Raw genomic sequence first — 25,015 nt, forward strand, 5'->3', positions numbered from 1 at the left:
AATAATATGTAAAAATATAGTGATACTTCATTGTGAGATTTTAGTTACTACAGGATTTAATGAACATATTCAAGGTTATGAAATAGAAAAAACAAAAGAGAAAACAAATATAAATATCGAAGATCTTATTGATCCTCTTCCAACAAGTATTCATACAAGTTTTTGTAATAAAAAGTATATTTTAATGCGTTATGCTATTTAATGTATGTTATTATATTTTATGTACGTACATTATGTTAAAATACTAGTTATAAAATACTTTTTATGTAACAATAATAAAATATTTTTATCTAATAATGTTTTTTCTTTTAATCTCCTTATAATTCCATCTAAGATTGTTTGTAATTGTCTTTTAATTAAATTGAAAGAAAAAATAAACAAATAATTATATATAAAATGTGTCATTGATATAATGTTTAATTTATACATTTACTTTTATTACTATAGTAACAAATATATGTATGCATGTATGTGTGTGTATATCTAAGGATAAATTATTAAAAGTATATTAACAATCATACTATTTTATTATATTATTATTAGATAAAAATAGAAAAAAATTTAATTTTTAATAAACACTTTTTCAGCTCTTATATAAGTTGCTATAAACCAAATTGATTAATTTCACTTTTTGCAATGTTTCCAATTTTAACATGAAATTTATATGTGCTTGATGCTTAATTTTCATATAAATACAAAAATTTGCACTTGGATTATTGTTTCAGCCGTTCATCCGTCTAATCAAAGAAAAAAAAGTTTTAAGGTGATCTTGCAATAATTTATATGTTAGTAAAAAATCTATTATATTTTCGTTAAATAACTCTTCTGCTAAGGCAACACTATTTTGTAAATCAATAATAAGTCCAATAAATGCCGTTTTTCGATTACTTTGAAATACAGAAACGTTGTTTATTTTTAAAGATTTTACATATGAAATGAACTTCTTAACTTTCTCTTTTTGAATGAGTACTTTATCTTTTGTTATTGGTTCTTTCGTTTCTGTTTTATTATATAAATTTTTAAAATTAAAAAAATCAAATATGTCATTGAACATCTTACAAAATGCCGCTGTTGCTGAGGCTGTAGCAAAACCAAGTGCTTTTAAATCATATTCTAAATAAGCAAGTGCATCTCTAACTGAAGTACTGAGCACTTGTACCGCTAAATTGACTTTCATCTTTTTATTGTGAAAGTTGATATGTCTATTTCTAATTTTAGTGGCAAGATGTAACTCTTATGTGTTTTGCAATGAAACTAATTGTTTAATTAATGTCCAACTAATGTCCAAAAATTCTTAAACTACAAACAACTACAAATGATTTCAGATTGAAATTTGATGCCATTTGAGCTGTAGCAATTAAAAAAGTCTTTACTGTTTTTTTAAAAATCGATAGCATTTATTTTTCAACTGCAAACAAGAATTCTTGAACTACAATAAACTACGAACGAAAACTCTTAAACTACAAACAACTACAAACGATTTTTAATGACGATATGATGTAATTTTATTTTATTATAATTTAATACCCAGCTGTTATTTAAAAATCAATTATAAACATATTTTTTAACCGCAAACAAAATTATAATACTACAGATAACTACAAACAATTTTATATAGAAATGTGATGCCATTTGTGCTGTAGCTATTAAATGATTTCTTACTGTTTCTTTTTTAAACCGATAACATATTTATTTTTTAACTACAAACAAAATAATGTTTACTACAATCATTTACAGACAAAATCCTGCAAGAAACACACTTTGAAATCTGATTTCGTAAAAGTCAGGTGCCAACTTCACGAAGGTCCAATCAACACGCTTAGAAAAACGGGACGCTTTCGATTTTTTTTACCTATTTTAATCGAACATATTAGCTATTTGTTGAACATTTTAAATTATTATGGTGTACAATTATATAATGTTAAATTGTATAATTGCATATTGTTGATTTCGGGACAATAACTTAGTACACTAACACTGAGCTAATTGTACACTTGTAATATCATGAATAAAAAGTTATATTCGAAGTAAATCTGATTTGAACAGAATGAAACTTACGTGTTGAGTATTGCGCAAACATTCTCACTAGCCCTTTGATTATTTAGCCTTAAATATTTTTAAAATAAACTATTTAAATAATTGAAACCTGTTCCAGACTAATATAGTCAAAAAAACAAAAATTGAAAATAGTACCGGAACATGAAAAAACATTATTGACGTAAAAAACATGCTTGCAAAAATCAATTTTGCAACTAATTGGTATAAACAAATTACTAAAAATTGACTGGAAAAAAAAACTCTAATCGATTCTGCGGGAAAAATGACTCAAGAAACATGTATAACACTATCTCAATTGTAATAAACAAATTAATTGCAAAATTTATTTTTGCAACGTTTTTTTAGTAATTTTTTAGGTAAAATCGATTGACACAATCAGTTTTTTTTTAGGGTAAATTTTTAATAATTTGTTTATACCAATTGGTTGTAAAATTGAGTTTTGAAAAGTTCTTTTTACATCAGTAATGTTTTTTCATGCTTTGGTCCTGTTTCCAATTCCAATTTTTTTGACTATTTTTGTTAGTCAGACCATGGCGAGGAACGGGTTTTAATTATTTATATATGCGGGCAGATAGAAATCTGGCCAAATACATACGGACAGATACGAGTAGGATTCCTGTACTTAATCGCGAACAGGTGTAGATAGAAATCGCAGCGTATAAAATGCAAACAGAAACAGACAGAACACATGCATATGTTATTTATGCTTGCAATTATGCAAGTTTGTCTAAATAGGCCCTTAATAAGTTTATAAAGAGTGAAGCCACAATTAAAAAATATGCAAAACAGCACGGTTTGCTTGATTTCTGTTGCCAGGGTGACGTCAGATCCTGTTAGCACAGGGTGCTCGATTTGTGCTAACAATCTGTCATCAGATTGTATTGAGCAGGTCCTGCTCTAATTCTGTTGTCTATCTGACATTAGATGCTGGCAGCACGGCGTGTAGCATACTACGCGTAGTGCTGCCAGTCTGCTGTCAGATTGTCGAGTAGATCTTCGTTTTTTGTCGCTAATTTGACGTCAGGTCTTGTCAGCACGCGGTCTTCAATTTCTGCTACCAGTCTGGCGTCAGATTGTGTTGCGCAGGTTATGCTTGATTTTTGTCGCCAATCTGACAACAGTTCTGTTAATCCCTTAACCTACGATTTACGTTCGAGAATTTTGGGCCGGAAACGTAAACAAGTTTGCGCAGCCTTCGAGCCATTCGCACGACTTGTGTAATACGTTGATCGAGCCAATCGTAAATATTACGGGCATCGCTCGTGGTAGGACGGTCGCGGTTTGTAAATAGCATAGACAAGTTCGTGATGTATTCCTATTATCTCTTCGTATCGTGATCAGTTTCAAGTTATTCTTGGAAAAAATCGCATATCGAAATTTACTTTCATAAATTCTAGAGAAGCAACCCCACAAGATGTTCTCAGGAAAAAGATTTCGTGATGAAAGCAGTGAGAATTGTGCTAATAATTTTGCTAACGAAAGTGACAGTAGTGACGATATATGTCGTGTTCGAAGAAAGTGTAGGCGATTAGTTATTGATGATACATCCGATGACGATCAACTACCAGAGTCCTGGCTTTGGAAAGAAATAAGAAATAGTCCAAAAATCTCTCTATACGATGACTCCTGACATAAGAGAGGCAGCCTTATGTCAATTAGGAGGAAGTAGAAGAGAATTTGATATATTTAATCTAATATTTGATGACATATTCTGGAACAATATTGTAACCGAAACTAACCAGTATGCAGATCAAATACGAGCGAATCCACATAGAACCCGAAAAATCGACGACACTTGGTTTCCTGTAGATTCTACCGAAATTAAAAGATATTTCGCATTGACCATAATAATGGCACAGGTAAAAAAACCAAGAATACAAATGAATTGGTCGAAGAGGGCTGTTATCGAAACGCCGATATTTAGAAAATCAATGCCTTTGAAAAGATATCTGCAAATTACAAGGTGTTTGCATTTCTCAAACAATAATCTGGTTGCCAATACAAATAAACTGAGCAAGATTAAACCTTTGATCAATTTTTTGAACCAAAAATTTAAAGAAGTGTATATAATGAAAGAAGACATTGCTATTGATGAATCGCTCATGAAATTCAATGGGCGCCTATCTTATAAGCAATTTAACCCATCAAAAAGGGCAAGGTTTGGTGTTATTTTAGAAATTTTATAAATTATGTGAGTCCGATTCAGGCTATTGCTATGAATTTAAAATATATACAGGCCACGATAAAACAAACTGTGATAATAGCGCTTCGGAAAGTGTTGTCAAAGAGCTTTCTGAGTCAGTGTTGCACAGGGGTCACACTTTATACATAGACAACTGGTATTCTTCCCCAAAATTATTTATAACATTATCATATAAATATAAAACAAATGTAATTGGCACAGTACGTGGGAATAGGAAGCATATGCCAAAAGATTTGTGCAATGTAAAATTAAGAAGGGGGGAATACGCAATAAGAAGCTGCAACCGAATACTCGCTATAAAATGGAAAGACAAGCGAGATGTTTATATTATGTCAACAAAACATGAAATAGTTAAAATGACTACACAAGGATCCAATCGCACTCCAAAACCAAATTGTATTACAGAGTACAACAAGGGAATGAATGGAATTGATCTCCAAGACCAAATATTAGCATGTTTTCCAGTAATGAGGAAATACATGAAAGGATATAAAAAAATTTTTTTTTATCTGTTCGATATTGGTCTTTTTAACTCTTACATTTTATGGAAAAAAATAAATAACGGGAAGAAACAATGTTACGTCGACTATAGGATCAACATAGCCGAATCTCTACTGAAGAATATGCCAAAACCGAATTATAGAGAACGAGGCCAATTATCTTCCGGAGATGCGCCAGAGAGACTCCACGCGAAGCATTGGGCTCATTTTCCAAAGCACATTGATCCAACAGCATCAAAATTAAGACCGTCAAAACCTTGTAGAGTTTGCCAAAAAAATAAAAAACGTAGAGAAACAACGTGGGAGTGTAAGAAGTGCAAAGTTCCTTTACATCTACCAGAATGCTTCGAATTATATCACACCATTGCAGATTATTAATTTTGTATTACTGATTTTTGTATAAATAAACTTTTTGTAGTACTTGCATCTACCACAATTATTGCATCAGGCTGTAATTACATATCAAATATTCCACAAATATTTATAATTTTAAGAGGGCGCCGCCGCTAATATTTATATTTGACCCGATCATCGTACACGGGCTATGCCCGTAGTTGTAGGTTAAGGGGTTAACCTGGTTCTTGATTTTCTATTGCGGTTTTGCATTATATTAATGCTTTAAAATTTTCTAATGCACTTGTGATATGCATTCAAAATTATTTTATAAAGCGACTTGTGTGGAGGAGGTGAATAGAATGGTTTTAGTAAGGTACGGTTTTTATAATTCTTTTACTTGCATGTTTCTAAATTTACATTTTAAATTAATACTACTTTTATTTGCAATTTTTATTCTAAAATTAATCTTGTATTCGTGTACAGGGACCAGATGTTAAAATAAAGAATGCAATTGATATAACTCACATGGACAAAAGAAAGGAACATAACATTTAGAAGAGAGGAGTAAAGAAATAAAAAGGCAAACTCTGACAATCAAAACACTTGTATAAGATGATAAAAAGTGTAAGTAATTAGTACAATTTGAATTATTACACCGAAAAAATTGTATTCTTGAAATATGTACTTAATATGTCCTTTTAACAGATATAAGAACATTTCCTCTTAAATTAAGAATATACTACTGTGTCCAAAAAGTAAGGTGACATTGCATTTATTTCGAAAATTCTTTATTTATTCTTGCAAATCAATTTCGTCCCCTTCAAAGTAATCCCCCCCTGATATAATACACTTATTCCAACGGATTCTCCAATCTTCGAAACAGTTGTAATAATCGATTTCAGGAATGGCCTTTAGCTCCTTCTTCGCAGCGGCTTGAATCTCTTCTATCGACTCGAAACGGTGTCCCCGGAGCGGCCGCTTGAGTTTGTTGAATAGCCAGAAGCATGGAGCCAAATCAGGTGAATACGGTGGTTGTGGAACGATATTAGTCGAGTTTTTGGTTAAAAAATCACGAATAATCAGCGCAGTGTGTGACGGTGCATTATCGTGGTGCAAAAACCAAGTGTTGTTTCGCCACAATTCCGGCCTCTTCTGTCGGATAGCGTTACGCAAACGACGCATAACGTTCAAATAATATTCCTTATTGACTGTTTGGCCCGGCGGAAGGAACTCGTAATGCACAACACCACGATAATCGAAAAAAACAGTCAGCATAATCTTGATTTTTGAGCGACTTTGACGTGGTTTTTTCGGTCTCGGCTCACCTTTGGCACGATATTCACTCGATTGGTCGGTTGTTTCGGGATCGTAAGCGTAGATCCAAGTCTCATCTCCAGTGATAATGCGTTTTGTCTTGTCAATGTAGTCGGAAAGCATTGCTTCACACACTTCAACGCGGCGCCTTTTTTCCAAAAAATTCAATGATTTTGGTACCAGTCGAGATTTGACGCGTTTGAGAGCCAACACATCCTTCAAAATGGAATTGACCGAGCCTTTTGATATGCCAATCTCATCAGAAATGTTCTCTAATGGTTAAACGACGGTTTTCCAACACCAAATCTTTAATTTTTTGGACGTGAGCTTCGTCGGTTGCGGTTGATGGTCGCCCAGAACGCTCCTCGTCTTCAACACGTTCTCGACCTTCATGGAAGTCTTTGTACCACTTGTATACATTTTTTTTCGACATAACCTTATCGCCAAAGGCATTCTGCAGCATCCGCAACGATTCTGCAGCAGAAATTTGATTCCGCAAATAAAATTTAATGCAAATTCTTTGCTCAACGAATGTAGACATGGCAAAAAACGAGAAATTCACTTTTAGCAGCTCACAAAACAATGCGTATCTCAAACACTAATGGATATTTTGACGTGTTACTTCTCTTAGATGTCAAAGACAGTCCTACCAACATAAAAAAAATTTTATTACTCCAAATCCGTGCGCGCGGGAGATTTAAAATGCAATGTCACCTTACTTTTTGGACACAGTAGTATTCTTAATTTGCAAAGACGATCGTTGCCGCCATATGCGCGCTGTGCGTTCATCATGTTTTCGATGATGCGCATTTGTTCACGCCGCGTTGGGTCGCGCTCGCACACACGACAGACGCAGTCTTTCGTTTACCGGGCTTGCATTTGATTGCTACGATTGAGATCGTTCAACGAGATCGAAGTGTTAACAGTGTCTCTTGTGTTAGTCCCTCCACACCATGGACAAGGAAATAATTAGTTGGTTGCAAGAAGAAGACCTAAGCGACTTGATTGAGATATTTACAAGTAAGTATTTGAAATCTGTCAACGCATAAGTCCTCTCTAAAGAGTCGATCCTGTAACCTTAATCTTAACAATAGTCGTTATGGTATCGTTACAATTACACAGGTTCTCTCTCTCTTTCTCTCTCTCTCTCTACATACATATATCTATCTCAACACATACCCCCCCCCCTCTCTCTCTCTCTCTCTCTGTGTGTGTGTGGGGGGGGGGCGGTGGGGGGAGAGAGAGAGAACCTGCGTAATTATTTATATATATATATATATATATATATATATATATATATATATATATTGTGACGTGGCAGTTTTATCTGCCTCGCCACTTCGTCCTCCGTCTGAGCATAGCGCAAGGAGGCGCGTAAGACCGGGTCGGGCACTCAGCGAGAGAGCGAAATCTCCGGGACTGCGGCGCGTATTGGTTTTATTTATTTATTCGCGGCTCATTTCATGTATCCGTGGGCACCTCGACAAACGTCGCCTAAGGACCAGCCGCAGCGAGGAGGATGGGCCGCCGCAGGACAAGGAGAAGGCGATCGTCCAGGGCCGGCGCACGGAAAACCGACGGCGGAGAGAAGGACGAGACTCGACGTGGTGACAGCGATGCGCCACGCAAAAGAGGCTCGCAATTGGCGCAGCCGAGGGACAGGCCAGGGCGGACGAACGGCCAGGAGTAGGGCCGTCGAATGCCGGCTGTCCGTCGAGAATGGTAGCGGCGAAGAATCGTCGCGGGGAAATTCTGTTGCGATCGTCCGCAGGGACGACGAGAACAACGAGGATGTCGGATGCCAACGGGGACCGCACGACACCTGCGGAGACCCGACACTGCGCTGCCGTGACGTCACGGCTAGATAAGGGCGGCCGCTGATAGGCCGCGCCGCTAGGCGCAAGGATATCGCGCACCCTGTAGGAGAGGTAGCGCTCATCGATCGCGCATCGAGCGCGATCCTCGCGGCTTTTGCGTGCGACCCGGCGATCCCTGCGGTGCGAAGCGTGAACGAGCGTGCGAGATATCGGTGGAGATATCGTGAGCGGCTATCGTCGAGTGTGCCAGGCCCGGACAAGCCCCGCGGATCGAGGAGCGGAGGAAGAACCGTGCTGAAGTCGAGGTGACCCGTCTAACCGTAGTGTAAAGCCACGAGCTGTCGGTGTCGACCGGCTCGCGTTCTGAGGTGGAGCCATTAGGTTCGTGTACGAGTGCGTCCGCCGCGTGGCGATTGAACGCACCTTGCTTCTTGGTGTTTGGTTGGCTCTCCACCTCAAGCGCGAGACCTTGTCGAGGCACCCAGCTGTCGGCTGCCGCGTGTGTTTCGGCTGTCCCGCCGTAGAAGTTCGCGAACGACCGGCTTCCCGGGAAGCCGCAAAGCCCTCGCGCACGTGCGCGAGTCGTGTTACGGCCGTGATCACACGACCGTCCGCGTTATCGGTGCGTTGTCGTGTCGCGCGTCTTCGCGAGAATTGTGCATTGTGACCGCGACGACGGCATTGCCGTCACCGGGTATCTTGGATCGCATTGCGTTTGAATTAATTGCGGTCCGTTAGCGAAAGTTCGCCGAGTATGTTCTCGCCGCGCTGTTCCGAGCGCGCGTGATTGGCTGTCTCGTTCCGCGCGGGACCAACCGCCGTTGTTCGCGCCGCTAGCGTAAGCATTGTAGTACGTAAGTAAATTTTCGCGTTCCGCTTATTCGTTTTCGTCAGCTCTCTTCATCTTTTCTGCTCTTTGTTTGCTTCGACTGATAATTTCTTCGTGTTTGGCTCTACGCTGTCTCTGTCATATGCTACAATACATGTTATTTCTCTCTGTTATATCGGCCTGACTTTACTTAATTTCTCGCCTATCCATCTCCTCCAGTAAGAGAGCCGCTTCGTCCCTGTCTCCGCTACCCCGCCCCTCTACCGGTTAGAGGAGCTAGCTGGCCGCGTGCGAGCGACGATTCCGCTTTCGTGTGATGAGTTATCGCGTGATACGAATTGGCGTTTAGCGTGGAAAAGTAAACCCGGCGACGCGACCGGAGTAATCGCGTCTGGCGCCCAATTCCGCGATTTGGTTGGAATCTAGCTGTCGGTATTCTCGTCGCTCTCGCGCGCGCTTCGTGTAGCGTTTCCGCTACCTTGTTTGATCGCGCACTTCGCCGTTGCTCTCCGGCGTCCGAAAAGAGCGTGACAATATATATATATATATATATATATATATATATATATATATATGTATGTATGTATGTAATAGCTGTGCAAAGACACCATAACGATATCATTACAGAATCGACCCCTTCATTCCATTATTGTAAAATCATGAAATTCGAGGATAACTATAATGATTTTCAATACATTTTACCTCCTGCCAGTGAGAACTCTGTATTAGTTAAAAAAGCAACTATCTGCAACATTACATATAAGAGAAATATAGTATTTGCAATAAACTTTCAAAATGATTTGCCCCTCTTTGGATTATTCGATTGTAAAACCACCGCTAATTAATGATAGAGTAAGTTTCATTCTCTCTGGTCTTAATACTGTTGAGTTCAATAGCCATCTGCACTGTTATGAAGTAACACCAACTGTAGAGTGGTTCTATCAAGAACATCAAAATCTTATTTCTTTTTATCCTACTTCATGTAGAACAGGAGCTGATGGAAAGTCATATATAACTTTCAAACACGTTCTGTAATATACTTCCTTTTAATCTTAGATTTAGATTAAGTGATCTATTACATTATTTTAGTAGTTGTCTCAAAATTATTATTTTCAAACACCTTATTAAATATTAATAACAAAATGATGTTTTTTTGTTAAGGGGTTTTGAACCTTTGCTTAAAATTTTATAATATATGTAAACTTATAAATTAAGTTAAAAATGTTATATTAATGTGAATAAATATTGTAACTTTTCAAAATTATAAAAAATAGCAAATGTTTATTTGTACAAATGTTTTGTCTAACAAAATAGAAAAAATGTTATAAATATAAATAAATATTGAATATTATATATAGGAAGAGCAATTTAAAATTGTTTTACTTTCAACAAGGGAACAAAATGTATCAATTATATCAATTTTTTATTTTTAATTCATAATATGTTAATACAATCCATTTTCTTGTTCTGAAATTAAATATCTTCAATTTCCTGTTTTTAATATTAAAAATTTATTTCTATTTTTAATATTATCTCTACTGTGTCACTCAACAATTCCAAATACGAAAACCCCATTTACTATGCATATATATAAATAATCATTTTTAAATGAAATTATATGACGTTTTTTTATGATTCTTTTGATTATTTTGCATATATAGTAAAATATTAAGGTAGTATTGTCGAAAAATCAATAATTTACGAGATATTAAAATTATTGATATATATATACGAGGTGTGTTCAAAAAGTATCGCGAATTTTGTGTTTTCTCAAAAATTATTTATTTATTCATGAATATCTATTTTGTCCCCTTCAAAGTAATCCCCATGAGATATTATACACTTGTGCCAACGGTTTTTCCAATCTTCGAAGCACTTCAAAAAATCATTTTTTTTTTATCTTGTTCAGCTCCTCCTTCGATGCCGTCTTTATCTCGTCAAGCGTAGCGTAACGTCGTCCTTTCATGGGCCTCTTCAGTTTAGGGAACAAGAAAAAGTCACAGGGGGCCAGATCTGGGGAATACGGTGGCTGCGGCATCATTAGTGTGTTGTTTTTGGCCAAAAAGTCGCGCACAAGCAACGATGTGTGAGCAGGGGCGTTATCGTGGTGCAAAAGCCAATTTTTGTTCTTCCACAAATCCGGGCGTTTCTGGCGGATTGCTTCGCGCAAATTGCGCATAACTTGCAGGTAATATTCCTTATTGACCGTTCTACCCTGTGGCAAGAACTCATGATGCACCACGCCCCTGCAATCGAAGAAAACTTTCACATTCGACCGAACTTGGCGCGCTTTTTTCGGTCTTGGTTCGTGCGGCAGCTTCCATTGAGATGATTGAGCTTTGGTTTCCACGTCATAACCATAAACCCACGATTCGTCACCAGTTATGACCCTCTGGAGCAAATTTGGGTCGTCGCGGACAGAGTCCAACATCTCATTAGCAATGTTCATGCGATGCTGTTTTTGGTCGCAATTGAGCAATTTTGGTACGAATTTCGCGGCGACCCGTCTCATGCCCAAATCATTGATAAAAATCGAATGGCACGAGCCAATCGATATGTTTAGGTCCTCAGCAACTTCTCTAACGGTGATTCGACGATTGGCCAATACCATTTTCTCCACTTCATTAATTTTTTCGTCTGTTGTTGAAGTGCTCGGGCGTCCGGCACGCTCTTCGTCGTTCACATCTTCTCGGCCTTCTGAGAACATTTTGTACCACCGATAAACGTTGCTTCGGTCCAAGGTAGCTTCTCCGTATGCCACAGTCAACATTCGGAATGCATCCGCGCACTTAATTTCGTTTTTCACACAAAATTTGATACAGGTTCTTTGATCCATTTTTTTGAATAGGTAAAAATCGAAGACGATCCAAAACACGTGCAAGCAAAGCAGCTGTCAACAATTAAGTGAACATTCAAAATGGCCGAGCTTGTCGGCATAAGTGAGAGACATGAGTACCAACATAACGCCACAAAAAGATCGAAATTCGAATATACGTAACCCGCGAAAATTCAAAATTCGCGATACTTTTTGAACACACCTCGTATATATTACTTTAATATTTTATATGCAAAATAATCAAAGGAATCATGCAAAAAATCATATAGTTTCATTTAAAAATGATCATCTCCATATAATTTCATAAAATTAAGATTTTACAAAAATCAATTTTACCATTATTTGTCCCCCTTAAAACTATGTAATTTTTGCCTGAAACATTTTTTCTCTAAAATGAATTGTTCAAGAGATATTTGAGGTGTATAATAGGATACCCTGTACATTTTTATATTAAGAATATGATTTTTAGAGGTTTTTCCTCTTAAATTAAAAAAATCCTCTTGGCGCGTATTTTAGAGGAAAACATACTATAGTTAAGTGGGATATTCTTAAGTTAAGAATACAATTTTTTCGGTGTATATACTCTCTTTTTCTACGCTGTTTATAAATTAATTTTATTTTTTCTTAGATTGCTGTTAAGCAGATGGAAAAGTTAGGCTAAGGCTAAGGCCTATTGCACACAAGATGCTTCAACGAAGCGAAGTAGTCAATCATTTTTTTGTTTCGCTGTGAAACAGCGTCCGAAAGGATATCATTTGTGGTCTTGAGGATTGGGGCAACAATCGAACTAGCAAAATCGCGGATTGCGTTTTAGTGTTTATGTCGCGCGGATTACATTCTTGGTGGAAATTGCCACTTTCATATAGTTTTTGTAGTAAAAAAACTAATACCGCTCCATTAATTTGTAATATCAAAGAGTATTGCAAATGAAAAAAGCAGGCTTCCACGTAGTCGCGACAGTGTATGACCAAGGCTCTTTCAATGTAGCTGCAATTAAAAAGCTATTATTACGTACAGCAATGAAGAAGAATTTGAAGAACACATCAGAAAGTAAATATACAATAAATGAGAAAGCAAATAAAAATATTTGTGTCCTCATTAATTTATTTTGAATCGTCCCCTTACAGATTAAACATACAACGTTGGAGATCAAGACGTAATCCATTTGTATGATCCACCACATCTTATAAAAGGAATACGGAACAATTTACTATCAAAAGATTTATTATTGCGCTCGTATACTCCGGAGAAAGAAGATAAATTTGCATCGTGGGGCACATTAAAAACAGCCTGGATTATGGATAAAAAGATCAACACCATTCGGCCACTTATAAAGAAAATAACAGCGGAGCATATTATGGAAGATAAGATAAAGAAGATGCGTGTAAAGTACTCTGTTCAAGCAATGAATGTTACTATGCCTAATGCGATTCAAACTTTTGCAACATCGAAATGTAAGTATTATACTAATTAACATAATTACATAAAAATAAAATCATTTGTAACAAATATGTATTTGTATGTTGTAACGGTGCGGGAATTTTGGGATCGGTCTGGATAAGACTTGTCGGTTAATCAGGTGTTCGAAATGATCATACCCAGTGTTTAAGGTGAAAAACAAATATAAAATGATTTATTCAAAATAAAACGTAGACGTTAACAAAACAACAAAATAATCAAGCGTTATTCTTGATACAAATAAAGAGAGTCCGGTAAGCTAATCAAAAAGAGAGCGGCTCGTAGGTATCTAAACTAAAAATCTGATTGCAAACAGAACAATGATGAGCAACGGAATTACTCGGAAAATAATAGCGCGCAAAAGGAAACTACGATCTCGTGCACAATCAAAGTGATCGGAAACAGTACCTCGCATATATAATCGAATGAAAAAAGCATACACAGATGCTTAGGTTAGACGGAAATAGAATAATTCGCGGTGAAACTAACAAAATACTGATCGGTAGGTTACGCGGACTCCGTACGGTCAGGGGAATCGCGGAACGTGGCGCGATTGCCGAAAGCGCTGTTGCATGGGCGCGTGCGTGCGGGAAGTCGTGAGCGCGGTTCGCCCATGGTGGAAGGGATAACATGGTGTGTGCAGTTCGGCTAAACCACGCCCACTTTTGCTCTGCAAGGGCTACAATTAACCAGACAGCCAACTGTGAAAAGTAAAATTATTTAGTGTCAGCCTGTTGGTATGTTGGATCTACCTTCTTTGTTTCACACATGTTAGTTTCTCTTTCTATCCTTGTATGTATATTTCCATGGCTCGATTTACTATACACACGTCAGAAAGAAGGTGTGATTTGCATGTAAGTGATATTTTTTAATATTTTACAATTGAACAAGTTTGTTGTTATATCAAAATTAAATATTAAATTGGAAAGGTTTAACAATAAGACAAGCAAATACAATTATTTTCGCTCAGTTAAATTCTGAGCGTCCTCATTATTGTATAGATTTTTAGCAATAAAAAGTAAATAGATAAAAAATAAATAAGTAAATAAATAAATAAATAAAAAATAAAAAGACAATAAAATTAAACCTAAAAAACAAAAAAATGTTTGAATTTGTTGTTAAATATGCTATAAGTTTTGATATAAAATAAATTTTAAATTTTTCAGAAATTTAGAAAAGAAGAATTTCGAGAAAAATGACATTTTTTAAAAATCTAAACAAAGTGTTATAAAATACATAGAAATATATAAAACTTTTATTTGAAACTTTTTTTTATATTTTTTATCATTTTGACGGTATTACTTCAGAAATTAAAAAATCAATTTATTTCAAGAGCGTATTTCATCCTCTTGGCAATCATGTGGGCCCATTGTAATACATATAAAAATACGTGTCCCATATTTTTATCTGTATTACAACATATTAAAGGCTTGTCAATTTCTTGCAAACTCTTACGTTGTTTCTTGTTTCTTTCACACGTGTTCTCGCGATGATGAGGAAATGGAGGAAACTAACCGAATGAACCGAATCTTCGGTCAAAAATTAGTGTAACACTTTATGTGCATAACTGTTCCCGATAGAAAGAAAAGCAGATACTTGAATAAGTGCATGAAACAAAGACAGATAACTTGGCATACCAACAGGCTGACGCTAAATAATTTTGCTTTTCACAGTTGGCTGTCTGGTTAATTATAACCCACCGATAGACGAAGAGAGCAAATTTTTAGAGAGAGACACGCGCGAACTGCACACACCATGTTATCCTTCCACCATGGGTCCGCCGCGGATCCGTTCGTTTCCGCGATTCGCCCAAGCGCGCCCTGTGTAAAAAGAGCGCTTGATCGACAGAGCGCGGATGCTCTGCCGATTACTAGGTTACAACTGCGACCCGGCGTTCAGAGGTGTCAAAAGTACTCGAGGACGAGATTAGTCGAGAATGTTCGGCCGGTGATAGCGACGAGAATGCTCGTCGAGGATCTCGGAGGTGACTGATCGAGAATACTCGGCCGAGGATAGCGACGAGAATGCTTGTCAAGGAACTCGGGAAGCGACAGTAGGTTCCCAGACACCCTGTGTTTATATATATATAGTAATTTTATCTCTACTTGCTTGTACACACGAATGTTTGCCTAAAAATTATTTCTGTTTAATTAATATCTTAATTATTTTTCATAGGCGTTGTGTCCATAAACCAGAAAGACATTCAAATAAGCGAAGAAGAAATACCGACAGCGACAGTGGTGAATTTTTTTAATGATCTATTTGACAGTGTGAATGGTGATAATAGAAAAGAGGACGGCAATGAATTACGTTGTTCTGTAACCGAAAAAAGGAATCATCATGCGTTTTGGATGAATGCGAATAATCAATTGCACAAAATGTCATTTGTCGAGAAAATTTCACGTTCTACAGTAAAATTGGTACTAATTTTAACAAATTAGTTGTTAACAATAAATGGTTTTCAAAATTTATAGAAAATTTTAAATAAAAAATACGATTTTATAAAATAAAATACGAGATTTTGTAATCAGGATTCTTTATAAAATTATTTTGGTCAAATTTGTAGTCACGCAGTACGTAACATTAATCCAACACCTTGTCAATTTAAAGAATCATTTTTTACATTACTTATTAACAATATGAATGGTTTTTCGATGCGTCGCGGTAATTGTGACAGTACAAATAATAGTTTTGACATTTTATGTACATTTGAAAAATATTTAGAATCTAACAATGAATGTAGTGTAACGTATAACGACGAAAAAGCAACAGAATTAATTATGGATACAAATGTTGTCGAAGAAGTGATAATCGCATCTTCTATGGATCGTCACATTGATATTATTAACTTAATTTTTAAGGAAGTAAATTTTTGTACAAATTCTGAAAGTAGTTTAAGAAGTAATTTATTTTTATTTTACAGGAAATAAATAACAAGTTTAACAAATAAATTATTAAGAACTAGAGCTCATCGTCGTAATATTTTAAAAGTATTGTTAGATTTTTTAGAAAATTGGAATGCAAGTATGGATTGGCATAAATGTACAGAGCACCACGCCAACATATTTAAAATAATAGTATTATTGCGATTAATAATATTGTATAGTAGTGCAATCACAAGAATGAAATTAATGTTGATAAAAAAAATATCAAAATGTTGCAAAAGATGTAATAAAAAACGTGTGTGATATTGAGCAAATGCGTGCGACTTTTAAAAATAATACTCAAAAAAAGAAAAAAGAATCTGCAGAATGATAAATATTCAGTTAGAAAAAAATTTTGTAAGTAATTGCATGCATCTTTAATTTTTGTTTTTATATATTTTAATATGTTTATTGATTTTATTTTTTTTATTAAATATTATACAAAAATTTTGGTTATATGAATGTTACATTTTTTGTGAACGAATGAATGAGCTTAAGGCTCCTGAGTACTCGCCGCGGCCATATTGAAATCGTGACGTCAAAAGCGAGAAATTGTGTGAAATGACACTGTTGTAGCCTCATTAGCTATTCTAATTGTCTTGCATCCGCTTAGCAACAATCACGCCACGAGCGCTCGTTGCATCGGAAATGCAAGATTGCGGAATTTGCCAATCGTGCGAGCAGCATAAGCATTGCACGATTGACGCGAGTATGACTATGGTCATCACGAGGGCCTAATGCCCCACCATACCGGAAATACCGAAACTATAAGTTAGGCTGCCTAATTATGGGCAACGGGAGATTCTTAATGTAAAGTACGAGCGGCACGTACGCGCTCCGCGATAAGTCGATAACCCGACACCCCGCAAAACATCCAGCGGTCGAGTGCGCGATAACACATGATCCGTTCACCGCGATTCGATTATATTAAAAAGAGAAATCATTTATAATAAAGTTTGGGGAATAAAAGTGTTAATAAAAAAGTGAAAGTGTTATTTGCCATCCCGCGCGTCCTCCTCCAAGTGTCCTCCTCATGGGTTCCAACCCTTCAGACGGGCCAAATCCCGAATATTTTATCTTGTTGTATCCCCTGGTACAACAAAATTGGTGTTAAAAGTAGGATGAAGCAAAGCTAATTATTGCCGACATACCCTGAATGGAGTCCGGAGACAATCAAGCTTCACTGTCAGAGGAGATACTGTAAGATTGAGAGAGATGGAGCGATAAAAGGCAGGAGAAATATTCTCCGTATTGACTGAGAGAGAAAGAAGCTCTGAAATCAGACAACACAACAAGTACTGACAAGCAGAAAATCACACGTGAGGGTAGTCACCATTCAGTGATCAACGCCCGGGGTTACCGACGCAAAGGCACTGCAGAGGCCAGAGATAACAGCCAACGAGCCGACAAGTCAACGAGCCTACAAGGAAAACAGCACGACGACAGCAGTTGCCGCTAGCAGGAACGAGTCTTCAAGGGATCTCCGAGCGAGGCGAGCGAGAGCAATATGCGAACCTTAGCGATACTTTAAGTCGAAACTATAATGTAATAATTTGTAAAACGAATGTTCGATCAATCGAATGCACTTCCCGAATCGATCGCGGTTATTAAGTGAAACGGCGCGACACACGCCTAATCAAAGCCCGCAAACTCTCGTGCAAATCGCGACCGACGCATTAGAAGAAATAATAACGCAAGTAGATAGGATATTAACCTTACGCGAGTTAAGCCATAGTAGAGATACTTCTCCGGTAAACGTAGTGACAGAACGCGAATTTCCATTCGACGATCTAGACCCGAGCTTACTAGAGACAGACGTAAACGATGGTCAACTGATTAACAAACGAATTATACCATACGTCAGCAGAACATCAAGTATCCTGAGTTTTAGACATGAATTTTCGCTAACATTTTACGAGAGCAATATTTTCAACCCCAAAGAAATTTATCGGGAACGAGCCAACAGAATGGTGACGGGTGGAAATGGAACGCAACAGGTAAATCAACAAAATGGAGAAAATCCAGATAACGAACATGCAGAAACACCTTGGTACATGCATCTCAGATACGTCCAGACATCTAGTAGGGATCGTTGCGGTATCAGCGCTCCCCCTACGGTGAAGCTGGGTATTTGGTCAATCTTCACCTTCTTGTCTCTGCCACTACTGAGAGCATGCTTGTTCTCTCTGCGTTAATAGTTAGTCTGTTTTGCACAAAGGCAGCATGAAGCCGTGTCAAGTTCTCCTGCAGACCAAATTTGCTGGAAGCGAGGAGGACAATCGCCAGCGCGCTGACCAGCCTACCACCCACTTGATAGCCAACATCCTTTGAGAGAATTTCTAGTGCTCTATCTACGACCAGATTGAACAGTAGGGGCGATAACGAATTACCCTATCTTGCCACGCCCGATCTTCAGGGCAGACACTTTCGTTGCACCGGACGTCCGGGCGTTTGTATAGACAGCCCTCACGTACTCTCCAAACTCCTTAGGAAGTCAGCTTATCGAGAGTCGTACGAGGTGTGTTCAAAAAGTATCGCGAATTTTGAATTTTCGCGGGTTACGTATATTCGAATTTCGATCTTTTTGTGGCGTTATGTTGGTACTCATGTCTCTCACTTATGCCGACAAGCTCGGCCATTTTGAATGTTCACTTAATTGTTGACAGCTGCTTTGCTTGCACGTGTTTTGGATCGTCTTCGATTTTTACCTATTCAAAAAAATGGATCAAAGAACCTGTATCAAATTTTGTGTGAAAAACGAAATTAAGTGCGCGGATGCATTCCGAATGTTGACTGTGGCATACGGAGAAGCTACCTTGGACCGAAGCAACGTTTATCGGTGGTACAAAATGTTCTCAGAAGGCCGAGAAGATGTGAACGACGAAGAGCGTGCCGGACGCCCGAGCACTTCAACAACAGACGAAAAAATTAATGAAGTAGAGAAAATGGTATTGGCCAATCGTCGAATCACCGTTAGAGAAGTTGCTGAGGACCTAAACATATCGATTGGCTCGTGCCATTCGATTTTTATCAATGATTTGGGCATGAGACGGGTCGCCGCGAAATTCGTACCAAAATTGCTCAATTGCGACCAAAAACAGCATCGCATGAACATTGCTAATGAGATGTTGGACTCTGTCCGCGACGACCCAAATTTGCTCCAGAGGGTCATAACTGGTGACGAATCGTGGGTTTATGGTTATGACGTGGAAACCAAAGCTCAATCATCTCAATGGAAGCTGCCGCACGAACCAAGACCGAAAAAAGCGCGCCAAGTTCGGTCGAATGTGAAAGTTTTGCTGACAGTTTTCTTCGATTGCAGGGGCGTGGTGCATCATGAGTTCTTGCCACAGGGTAGAACGGTCAATAAGGAATATTACCTGCAAGTTATGCGCAATTTGCGCGAAGCAATCCGCCAGAAACGCCCGGATTTGTGGAAGAACAAAAATTGGCTTTTGCACCACGATAACGCCCCTGCTCACACATCGTTGCTTGTGCGCGACTTTTTGGCCAAAAACAACACACTAATGATGCCGCAGCCACCGTATTCCCCAGATCTGGCCCCCTGTGACTTTTTCTTGTTCCCTCAACTGAAGAGGCCCATGAAAGGACGACGTTACGCTACGCTTGACGAGATAAAGACGGCATCGAAGGAGGAGCTGAACAAGATAAAAAAAAATGATTTTTTGAAGTGCTTCGAAGATTGGAGAAACCATTGGCACAAGTGTATAATATCTCATGGGGATTACTTTGAAGGGGACAAAATAGATATTCATGAATAAATAAATAATTTTTGAAAAAACACAAAATTCGCGATACTTTTTGAACACACCTCGTATGGGTGATTTTAATATTGATGTAAGGGTAAATAACTATACGCAAGCTATTGGTCAACGAGCCGACCAGAATTGTGAAAATATCTGAAACAATAATAGACCGGGTTTTTTCGAATAATGAAGTTAATGTGGAAGTATGGCATGAACCAAAAATTACAGATCACTCCATGTTAGTACTATACTGGAAAGAAAAAATGGGTGATGAAACTTGTAACAAACCGCCTTTCCGCTCCCCCCTCGGACCGTCCACCGTTCCGGGCTGTCCGGCCGAACAACCTCCGGACGGCAGAAACCTGGCACATAGCGCCGAAAAGACACGCAAATACCGGCGTAGCGCGCGTTGACGCATCCGCACGTGAGATCTGCGTGGCAGATCTCCGCGCGCACGCGCTCGACCGGAGTGGCGACCGCCGGACCGATCTCGAGCGGCGGGGAGACCCCCCACCGATTTCGTACCGTTCCGTACCCCCGCACCGTCCCTGCCCTCGAGATTCGGGTATATAAGCGCCGCCGCTCCGAGAGTCGAGCGGTCTTCTTCTCCGTCCGCTCTCCTGCCCGTGGAAGAAGCCCTCCTAGCGCTCACCAGGGAGTTAAGCGCCTTAGCTTCCGCCAAGAAGTCTTGGCAAGAGCCGCCCGCCTTCCTGACACCGCCGATAAAACGAGCTCAAGTCCACCTTGGGCTCCACCAGGGGATCCTGGTCGGCAATTCCCGATCCGCCATCCCCGCTTGGGTATCGACTCACGACCTGGGGTGTGGAGTTCCGCGCCTCTACCAAGAGCTCTTGCCGTGAGTCGATCACCACCGCCGAACATCGCGGTATTAACCGCTTCGCGTTGGGAATCGCGATCCGCGTACAGTCGCACCGCGCGCGTCATCCACGGCCGTGGCCACGATCTTCGGCAAGGCCACGGTCTGCGCGCGTCAACAACGATTCCGAGTTCTCGGAAAACTCGGGGCCGTAATTCCGCGAACCGAGCCGTGTATATAGCTCCATACGATACCGCGTCAAACACATTTTGTAAATACCATTCGTCCGTCCGCGCGTTCCGTTTATCGTCTGCCTGTCCGCGCGTATTCTGTAAGTTCTGTTGCGTCCGTCCGAGCGTCACCGCCATCCGTCCGTCCGCGCGTCGTGGCTAAGCCACTCCGTTACTCGTCAGCTGTACATATCTTACGCGAAATAAACTCGCTACTGTTATACCATCCAAACCGGAAAAAGTCTAGTTCTCTTGGCGACCTCACTCCGCGTCCTAGTCCGCCGCGCTCACCGCGCCGCCCCGTGCGCGGAAAAAGACGGGTCGTTACAAACTGACAAAATAATTGTTAGGAGAAATGATAAAAGAATGAATGTATCAAAATTTTTGAGTGCAATTGAGGGTAATTTGGATATGGTGGAGGACGATAATATCAACGAAATGGCCAGGTGTGTTGTTGGTTTGATTGTGAAATGTCTTGATTTATTTGCACCAAATAAAGAGATGATAATAAAAAATAAGTGGCAGGGAAAACAATGGTTTACAAAGGAAATATATACGCTAATGAGGCAGAGAGATAAGGCATATAGAACTGCTTGAATTAATAAATCGGAGGAGGATTGGGAACTATATCGACTAATGCGAAATATGACTGTTGACGTTTGTAGAAAGGCTAAAAAAGATTACTTAGTAGAGAGGTTAGATAACAGTAAGAAAGAACCGAAGCGAATGTGGAAAGTATTAAAAAAGATTTTAAAAGGAAGTCAATGTAATGTAGAATATAAGGAGTTAAATAATAATAATAAAATTTCAAGTAATACAGAGTAAATAGCAGAGGGATTTAATAAGTATTTTGTTGATAGTATCAAGCAAGTAAGTAAGGAGGAGACAGTAATGAAAAAATTATGCACACTGTCATATACAACTAATACTTTTAAAATATTTAAAAAGATAGAGGTATAAAATTTAAAAAGTGTTGTACGTAAGTTGAGCAACAAGTCAGGCACGGAGGAAGGGATAAATGTAAAAATAATGAAATTAGTAGTGGAGGTGGCTGGTGATAAAATAAAATATGTATATAATAAATCTCTGGAGTATGGGATATTTCCTGATGAGTGGTAGGAGTCAATTGTAGTTCCAGTACCTAAAGTAGGGGGAACAATAAAAGTACAGGAATTTAGGCCGATAAATAAATTACCGGTATATGAAAAAATACTTGAGATTATGGTTCAAAAGCAGCTGGTTGATTATTTGGAAAATAGTGGTCTAATTCAGGAATATCAATCGGGATTTAGAGCTAAGCATTTGTGCGAAACAGCGTTACAATGGGTTATATCCAGCTGGAAAAAAGTAATAGGGGAAGGACAGCTAATAGGGGTGGTCTTCTTAGATCTAAAAAGGACGTTTGAAGTAGTAGATAGAGAAATTTTGTTATGCAAGTTGGAAGGATTTGGATTTGAAGGGACGGTATTACAATGGTTTAAAAGTTATCTGAAAAACAGAACACAAAAGGCCGAAATTTAATGGAAGAATTTCAAATGCCATTAGGGTTGATTAAGGAGTACTTCAAAAATCCGTTTTAGGACCATTATTATTTTTATTATATATAAATGACATTATAGAGGTTATAAATGATAAGTGTGTTATACGATTATTTGCGGATGATGCCCTCATTTATACAATGGGACACTCTAGTCAAGAGATTAGTGATAAGCTAAACGAGCAAATAATGTTAGTAGAAACATGGTTAGGCAAAAATAAACTGACGGTAAATATAAGTAAGACTAAGATTATAGTGATAAGAGGAGTTAGAAGAACAGCGATGGAAGAAATAGTAAAAGTAAAAATGAATGAACAAATATTAGAAGTGGTGAACGAGATAAAATACCTAGGAGTAATAATAGACAAGAATTTGAATTTTTCGGCGCATATTGACTACATTATTAGGAAAGCGGGGGGAAATTAGGCGTTATGCGAAGAGTTAGTGCGAGATTATCGCGTGATATGCGGTGTACAGTGTACAAAACAATTGTTGCACTGTTATTTGAATATTGTGCGTCGATATTTGTAGGCTTGAGTGAGACGAATGTGCAGAGATTGCAGAAGTTGCAAAATCAAGGAATGAGAATAATTCTAAGATGTGATAGAAGGAAGAGAATAGTAAACATGCTAGAAGCGCTACAATTCATGTCGATTAAAGAGAGAATTGAATACAATGTATGTACGCTAGTATATAAGATGGTAAACGGGTTGTGTCCGTAGTACCTGAGTAAGGATGTGGAACTAGTGCAATCTAGAAGTAGCGTGCAAATGAGACAGAGAAACAATATATATATTGATAAATGTAAGAGTATGGAAGAACAGAAAATGCTATTGCATGATGGATTTAAAATGTTTAATAATTTGCCAAATGAAATAAAAATGGAACAAACCTTAAGGGAATTTAAAAAACTATTGGTACATTATATTGTGAGAAGAGAGCGGGGAGGACAGTGTAATAGCTCGTGGCTATAATAGTTTGTAGTTAGTATGTAAGTTATATAGTAGTTTGTAAGTTGTAATATGTAACTTGTATTATATTTGTAGCTACTGTAGCTAATAAATATCAATTCATCTCTCATCTCTCTCTCTCTCTCTCTCTCTCTCTCTCTCTCTCTCTCTCTCTCGCTCTCCTTCGCTCTCTATTGCTCTTCCACGCTTTCTCTCGCTCTTTACCTCTCTCCTTCGCTCTTCCACGCTCTTTCTTGCTCTCTACCGCTCTCTTGCTCTCTACCTCTCTCCTTTCCACTCCCATGCTCTTTCTCGTTCTCTTCCGCTCTCCCACGCTCTCTCTCGCTCTATACCGCTCTTCTTCGTCCTCTCTCGCTCTCCCCTACTCTCCCTCCTTCTCTACCGCTTTCTCGCACTCTACCGCTCTTTCTCGCCCTCTCTTACTCTCCCTTGCTCTCCCTCGCTCTTTCGCTCTCTCTCTCTCTCTCTCTTTCGTTCTCTTTTGCTCTTTTTTGCTCTCTTTCGGTCTCTATCACTCTTCCACGCTCTCTCTCTCTCTCTCTCTCTCTCTCTCTCTCTCTCTCTCTCTCTCTCTCGCTCTCTACCTCTCTCCTTCCCTCTCTCGTGCTCTTTCTCATTCTCTACCGCTCTTCCACACTCTCTCTCTCTCTCGCTCTATACCGTTCTTCCTTGCTTTTTCTCGCTCCCCCCCCCCCCATTCACTCTCGTTCTCTACCACTGTCTCTTGCTCTCTACAGCCCTTCTTCGCTCTCTATCGCTTTTTCTTGCCTTGTCTCGCTCTTTACCGAACTTATTCGTTTTTTTTTCTCTTTTTATGTCCAGATATTTACTTTCGTGATTAAAACATGCACTTTTTTTTGTGTCTATATAACCTTACTATGTCTATGATATATATTGTTGCTGTTTTAACATACTTACCAAAAATTCGTGAAATCTGCTTAAAAGACATTAAAAATGTAAAAGAAAGCACCAAATATATATTTTTTTGTTATGCTAAAACAGCAATGGATAAAGTTATTCGCTTAAAAGAACATTAATAATGTAAAAAAAGCGTTAAGTATATTTTTTTGTAATATATTATTAATGTATCAAAATACTAATGTAGCAAAAATTTGTGAAAACCACCTAAAAAAACATTAAAAATGTAAAAAGAAGCGCCAAGTATATTTTTTTTGTAATATAAAACTAAACCAAAACTACAATGAATAAAACCAAATATAATATAATCAAAAAGAAGTGAAATCAAAAATATTGTAAGTATATTTATTACCGATGGGGTGGGAGTCTTATGACCGCGTTGCAATTGACCACCAACCACTTACAGTGTTAAACAGTGGAAAAACTGTAGGCACCAGCCGCTCAAATGACTATGATCAATTGCAACGTGGTCAAACGGGTCACTCCCGTACCAATGAACA

At 38.3% G+C, this 25,015-nt stretch overlaps 1 pseudogene; it reads left to right on the forward strand.

The window, feature by feature from the left end:
* Positions 1-3,677: 3,677 nt before the first annotated feature.
* Positions 3,678-3,982, forward strand: LOC120357053 (annotated as a pseudogene).
* Positions 3,983-25,015: the final 21,033 nt, after the last annotated feature.

The sequence above is a fragment of the Solenopsis invicta genome, chromosome 3 (genome assembly GCF_016802725.1).
Source record: "Solenopsis invicta isolate M01_SB chromosome 3, UNIL_Sinv_3.0, whole genome shotgun sequence".
In the NCBI taxonomy this organism is placed as follows: Eukaryota; Metazoa; Arthropoda; class Insecta; order Hymenoptera; family Formicidae; genus Solenopsis; species Solenopsis invicta.